This window comes from Budorcas taxicolor, chromosome 5 (genome assembly GCF_023091745.1).
Source record: "Budorcas taxicolor isolate Tak-1 chromosome 5, Takin1.1, whole genome shotgun sequence".
In the NCBI taxonomy this organism is placed as follows: Eukaryota; Metazoa; Chordata; class Mammalia; order Artiodactyla; family Bovidae; genus Budorcas; species Budorcas taxicolor.
Genome location: NC_068914.1, coordinates 138,518,396 through 138,525,824, shown reverse-complemented (window position 1 = coordinate 138,525,824; position 7,429 = coordinate 138,518,396).

The following is a 7,429-nucleotide window of genomic DNA, read 5'->3' as shown; positions in this document are numbered from 1 at the left end:
GCTTTCTTGTGGAATTTATGTTCTGGGAGAAGACAGTTTAAAAATAGGTCTAGTTTTAAAACAGGAAGCGTTACCATATGATCCAGCTATCCCGCTGCTGAGCATACTTCCAGAAAAGACAAAAGCCCTAATTTGAAAAGATACACACATCCCAATATTCACAGCAACACTGTTTACAATAGCCAAGACATGGAGGCAACCTAAATGTTCACTGACAGATGAATGGATAAAGAAGGTGTGATGTATATATATACACACACATATATACGTAGATGTTATATTTTTATATATCAGTTCAGTTCACTCGCTCAGTCGTGTCCAACACCTTGCGACCCCATGAATCGCAGCACGCCAGTCCTCCCTGTCCATCACCAATTCCCAGAGTTCACTCAGACTCAGTCCATCGAGTCAGTGATGCCAACCAGCCATCTCATCCTCTGTCGTCCCCTTCTCCTCCTGCCTCCAATCCCTCCCAGCATCAGAGTCTTTTCCAATGAGTCAACTCTTCACATGAGGTGGCCAAAGTACTGGAGTTTCAGCTTTAGCATCATTCCTTCCAAAGAACACCCAGGGCTGATCTCCTTTAGAATGGACTGGTTGGATCTCCTTGTAGTCCAAGGGACTCTCAAGAGTCTTGTCCAACACCACAGTTCAAAAGCATCAATTCTTTGGTGCTCAGCTTTCTTCACGGTCCAAATCTCACATCCATACATGACTACTGGAAAAACCATAGCTTTGACTAGACAGACCTTTGTTGGCAAAGTAACGTCTCTGCTTTTGAATATGCTATCTAGGTTGGTCATAACTTTTCTTCCAAGGAGTAAGTGTCTTTTAATTTCATGGCTGCAATCACCATCTGCAGTGATTTTGGAGCCCCCCAAATAAAGTCTGACACTGTTTCCACAGTTTCCCCATCTATTTCCCATGAAGTGATGGGACCGGATGCCATGATCTTCGTTTTCTGAATGTTGAGCTTTATATATATATACACAGACAGGCAATAAAACATTACCCAGATATAAGAAAAGAACGAAATAATGCCATTTGCAGCAATGTGGATGGACCTAGAGATCATCATACTGAAGTGAAGTAAGTCAGACAAAGAGAAACATTATATGATACCACTTATGTGTGAAATCCAAAAAAAAATGATACAAATGAACTTATTTACAAAATAAAAATGGACTCCCAGACATGGGAAACAAACTTATAGTTACCAAAGGGGAAATCCCAAGGAGTTTGGGATTAACAGATAACACTACTACACAACAAGATCCTACTGGGTGGTATGGGGAACTATTTCAAGATCTTGTGCTGTGCTCACTGTGTGTGTCGCTCAGTCATGTCTGACTCTTTCCGACACGATGGACTGTAACCCGCCAGGCTCCTCTGTCCATGGAGATTCTCCAGGCAAGAATACTGGAATGGGTTGCCATGCCCTCCTCCAGGGGATCTTCTCAACCCAGGGATTGAATCCAGGTCTTCTGCATTGCAAGTGGATTCTTTACCATCTGAGCCACCAGGGAAGCATTATCTTGTAATACCTGTAATGGAAAAGAATCTGAAGAAGAATCCATACAACTAAAACTAACACAACACTGTAAATCAACTATACCTCAATAAAAAACAAAAAGAACAACATAGGTAGAATACATTATTTAGAACAAGAAGGACTTGAAGAATCCGGAATGGTAGATTCAGTGGGTGTCACTACCCATTTCTTATGCTATTAGGGAAGACATCATTAGTCAAACAGGGCATTTTTTCCTAGTAAGCCCAATGTGTCGTCAAAATTATTCCTAATGCACTGCTTTAGGTACAGACATTGGGAGATATGGAAACCCCTAAAAATGTCTGTGACATCAATATGTGTATATGCAGTGTTTCTGTGCATTTACTGGAGGTGGGGGGAGTGGAGAGCATTCCTAACTTTCATCAAATTTTCAAGGAAGTCCATGACCTCAAATGGATTGAGTTGTTAATGAAGAACCTCTTTTCTTTGTTTTTTTTTAAAAGTTGTATTTATTTATTTATTTATTTTGGCCACACTGCACAGCATGCAGGATCTCAGTTCCCAGACCAGGGATAGAACCTGTGCCCCCTGCAATGAAAGCGAGGAATCCCAACCACTGGACCACCAGGTAAGCCCCCAGAGTCTCTTCTTGATGACACAATGGTGGACTTTCAGTAAGTTGGAGGACAATTTCATATTCTTCTAAAATGACTTTCAGCATCACTGTCACGGCTGGGGGCTACCTGAAATTACCATTTCTCACTTTCTTCTGTTGTAGTTCATTTTTAGAACCCACTTGCCTATCCAGGAGACATAAGAGATGACAGTTCCATCCCTGGGTCTGGAAGACCCCCTGGAGGAGGGTATGACTACCCTCTCCAGTATTTTCGCCTTTGAAATCCCATGGACAGAGGAGCCTGATGGGCTACAGTCCATGGGGTTCCAAGAGTCAGATACAACTTAGTGACTAAACCACCACCATTAGAAGTATATCTAAATTAGATAGAATTGGGACCTCCCAGGTGGCCCATTGGCTAAGATTTCACTCTCTCAATGCAGGGGCCTCATTTGATCCCTGATCCGGGATCTAGATCTTCCATGCTGTCACAAAGAGTTTGCATGCCTCAGCTGAGACCCGACACAGCCAAATAAATAAATAAATAAGTTTAGAAATTAAATAAAATAAATTAGAGTTACCTACATACTACCACCAATTCCATCTCTTTTCTGGGGTAAGAATATTGCCTCGGGGAAGGATTAGCATGAGAGTGGTCACTGAGACCGACCTTCCTTTTTTTGTGTGTCTTTTATATATATGACATTTTAAACTATACTATTCAGGGTTTCATAGTCTTGGCATAAAAAATCATTTCTTAAGTCAACAAACCCTTGATCATTCCCAGTCTACACCAGGCCAGGATTTGTGCACAGGTACCAAGATAAACAAGACACAATCCTACATCTGTGCAACTAGCTCTAGTTGCCAAAGATGTAATGGGGAAAACAGAAATAAACAAATGGAAAACTCTTTTGTTAGTTTAGGAAAAGTAATATACTTGGGGTATTATGAGACCACTAAGTAACCATATCAGAGAAGGCTTCTTGGAGGAAGTGACTAGAGCTCTCAGTCTCAAAGGATAGTAGGTAGTTGACATGGGGAGGATTGGAACGGGAAGAGAAAGCATTTGCAGAAAGGGTCACATATATGTGCAAAGTCGCTTTAGTCGAGTCCGACTCTTTGAGAGCCTATGGACTGTAGCCTGCCAGGCTGCTTTGTCCGTGGGATTCTCCAGGCAAGAATACTGAAGTGGGTTGCCATGCCCTCCTCCAGAGGATCTCCCCACCTCTGAGATTGAACCTGTGTCTCTTGCATTGGCAGGCAGGTTCCTTACCACTAGCGCCACCTGGGAAGCCTTAGGAGGAAAGAGGAAGCATGAGCAAAGATGCAGTGTCCTTAAATAAGACGATATGTGCAGGGGATTACAAGAAAGCAGCTCAAGGTGGCTGGACCTCAAAATGTGCATCATACAAGGAGAAGAAGCATGCCTGGAGGTGGGCAGGTGCAGGTACAGATCACAATAGATGACTTATGCTGTGCAAATAAGGAGCTGGGTTTTGATCTTGTCCATGGTTCAGAGCCATTGAAAGTGAAGAAAGAATATGTTTTCCTCTGTAGTTTACTCTGATAGCTCTGTGGATGAATTTGACGGGAACAAAAACCATTTGGTGATAGTTTAGGCCTGAACTAGAGTGCTCATAGTAGAGACAGAGGCAGATTTGAGAAATATATAAGTGAAATTGGCCTGGCTTGTTGGTTAACAAGACGTGAAGGATAAGGGTGAAGAGGGTGAGGAATCAAAGATGACTTATGGATTTCTTGCTAGAATGATGGGTCCTTGGGAGGTGTAGGGTAAGGGAGTTAGAGAAGGCGAGGTACGGAAAAAGAATGAGATCGGCACTTTACAGGAACAGATCAGCTTTAATGAGGCGAGAAGGGGCAGCAGTCAGATTAGTGAGCTGCTGCACCAACCCAAGAAAAGGGTAAGTATGTATAGGCATATATGTGGAAATCTACTGTCTTAAGGGGCCTGTTCTTCCCCAGGGTTGTTCGGAGTAGTTATCTCTTAAACGGCTGGGGCAAGGAATTCTGAAGATAGGCCAGAGGCTGGACTGGCTGGGAGCAGGGTGTAATCGGGGAGAGAGTTCTTTGTTTTGCATAGAATGGTCGGGGGGACCCAGAGGGGAGTTTTAACTCCAGGCTATTTGAGCCATGTAACTTTCCTTCAGTAGGAAAACAAGTTGAGATAAAGAACACAGAGGAAGGATCAGAGGGGTTGGAGGAGAAAAAGACTTGAGTTTGAAGATGTTGAGCATCAAGTCTGAAAGACACTGGGTCATTTCTAGGAAGTGATTTCAAACTGTAAGTGAGATATAGAAAACTGAATTTCAACCCTAAATTGATTTACATTTCATCAAGTTATAGGCAGTAACTTAAACCAGGTTATCCAAAGTATGGTTTGAGGATCAGCAGATCAGTACACCCAGGAACTTCTTAGAAATGGAAACCCTTAGGCCTGATTTCAGGCCTACTGTATCAGAATCTCCAGGGTTGGTGACAGGAAGCTGTTTAAAAAAAAAAAAACAACTCTGAGGTAAATTGTAAAGTGTGAAAAACACTGGTTTAAACCATGAAAATGGATGAGATAGTCCATTGCTGAACTCATTTATAAGCTTTAGGAGATTTAAGAATATAGATTCCTTAGGATTGTCTAATCATGTCATCTGTGACTAGAAACAGGCTTTTTCCCCCTCTTTGTCTCCAGTCTTTGTGGTTTCTGTTATTTTATGCCTGATTGCACTGGCCAGAGCTTTCAGTTCCATGTTGGTAAGAGTGATGAGAGCAGATATTCTTGACTTGTCCCTTATCTTAGAGAGAAAGCATTCGGGCTTTCACAACTAAATGTGATGTTTCTGTAGATGCTTTTTATTAGTTTCTCTCTATTTCTAGTTTGTTGAGAGTTTTTATCATTAATAGATGCTGGATTTTGTGAAATGCTTTCTGCATCAGTTAATATGGTCATACAATTTTTCTTCTTTAGTTTGTTGATATAGAGCCTTATGTTGACTGAGTTTTGGATATTGAACAAATCTTGCATATATAGAATAAACTCCACTAGGTCTTGATGTATTAGCATTTTTATATATTACTGTATTAGATAAGGTAATTTTAAGGGTTTTTACATCCAAATTCACAGGAGATACTGGTCTGTATTTTTTCTTTTTTACTGTTTTTGTTTGATTTTGGTGTCAAAATGTTTCATGAAGGTATGGGTAAAGGGGTCAACTATATGGTGATATATGGTAACTGGACCAGTGGTGGTGATCACTTTGTAGTGTATACAGATGTTAAACTATAATTATTCCAACTGAATCTTACCTAAAAATAATTTTTAAAATCCTTGAGGGTAAAACTGGTCTCATAAAATGAGTTGAGAAGTGTACTCTTCTATTTCCTGAAAGAGAATATTGTATTTTTAATAAGGTTATTTTTTTCAAGATTAAGAGTGTTATTTTGCATGGATGGACTTAGAGAGTGTCATACTGAGTGAGGTAAGTCAGTCAGAGAAGGAGAAATATTATATGATATCCCTTACATGTGGAATATAGAAGGAAATGATGCAAATGAACTTAAGAGACTCATAGACTTAGAGGGCGAACTTAGGGTTGCCAGGGGGAAGGATGCAGGGAAGGGATTGTTAGGGAGTTTGGGAGGGACATGTACACACTGCTGAATTTGAAATGGATAACCAACAAGGACCTACTGTGTAGCACAGGGCACTCTGCTCAATGATATGTGGCAGCCTGGAATGGAGAGGAGTTTGGAGGAGAATGAATACATGTATATATATGACTGAATCCCTTCACTGTTCACCTGAAACTGTCACAACATTGTTTGTTAATTGGCTAGTCCCCAATACAAAATAAAAAGTAAAAAAAAAAAAAAAAATGCTCTTCTGGAGAATTTCTAAGCATGGAAAGTGTTAAGGAAAGGAGGGACCAGCCTTGTACATTCTTTTTCACATTTAGAATGTTCCTCTCTAGAGTCCACTGTGCATTGATAGAAGGGGAAGTTCAGTCTAGGGGGTTCAAAATGTGGAAAAGATGTGACTTTGATGTGTGTCTTCTGACTCACTGGTATTTTAAGAAACGCTAAAGAAAGATTAGAGATTAGCATTGGTGTAAGCAGCTTATAGGATAGCTAAAATTTTAATCACATTCTAATGACTTAGTACCTGCCCTTTAACTTTTTTCCTGTATATAATTAATAACACTTCCCCATCCACTGGAAAAGATCAAGAACCAAGGATTATAGAACTATGAAGCAAAGATTTTTTTTTTAATAGGTATTTTATGATATTTAGGTTTAAACTGGCTTTAGGAAAACTCACTCTATGTGGTATATAATTCTATAGGTTTTGACAAGTGCACAGAGTTGTATATCTACCTATAATATCATTTCATTACCTTTCAAAAGTTCCTTTCATTTCCCTTTATAGTCAGCTCCTCCTCTCAACATCCTGGCCCATGCTATAGCTTTACCTTTCCAAGAATATCATAAATAAAGTCAGACAGCATAGAGCCTGTGACTTTGATTCTTTCCCTTGGCAAAATGTGCTTAATATTTATCTATTAAATAATGTCATTACATCTATGTGACTTCATCTATCCATAAGTTCTCTCTTTTTCTTCTCACTCAACAAGTTTCCTGCTGGCTTTGCTTCTTTTCTCTCTTTTAAAAATTTTTAGTGTTTTTGCACTGGCTTTCTTCCTTTATTTCTTGGCTACAACATGTTGCATGTAGAATCTTAGTTCCCCGACCAGGGATCAAACCAACACCTCCTCCACTTGAAGCAGGTTGTCTTAATCACTGCAGCACCAGGGAAGTCGCTGGCTTTGTTTCTTTTGCCTATGAAATCAAGGCACACTCCAGCTTCTTCCAGGAAATTACTTGGCCATTGATCATCTTAAACAAGATGAAATAGCTTTAAACAAGGCTGTGTGACCCTATTACCTGATTGGTAAGATCAGAGACAGGTAACTGACCAAAAGTATGCCACACTAGGCAAGGCAATGACCAGTGAAGTGACATGGTAGGAGAACTCTGTCCCACAAAGGCAGAGCATGTTGACTGACTGACCAGTCTATTCCCATTCTCTAAGACTCAGTGGTAGCAGGGGTAGTAGAGATAGTGGCAGGAAGAGCATCCGCTTGGAGCAGGAAAACATGGGTGCACTTCCTGAAAGTACACGGTGACCAGATCTTTAGAATGTCAGTGTTTTTCTTTTAATTAAATACATTTTTTTTTTTTTTTTTTGGTTGTATCATGCAGCACAGGGCACTTCCCTGACCAAGGAT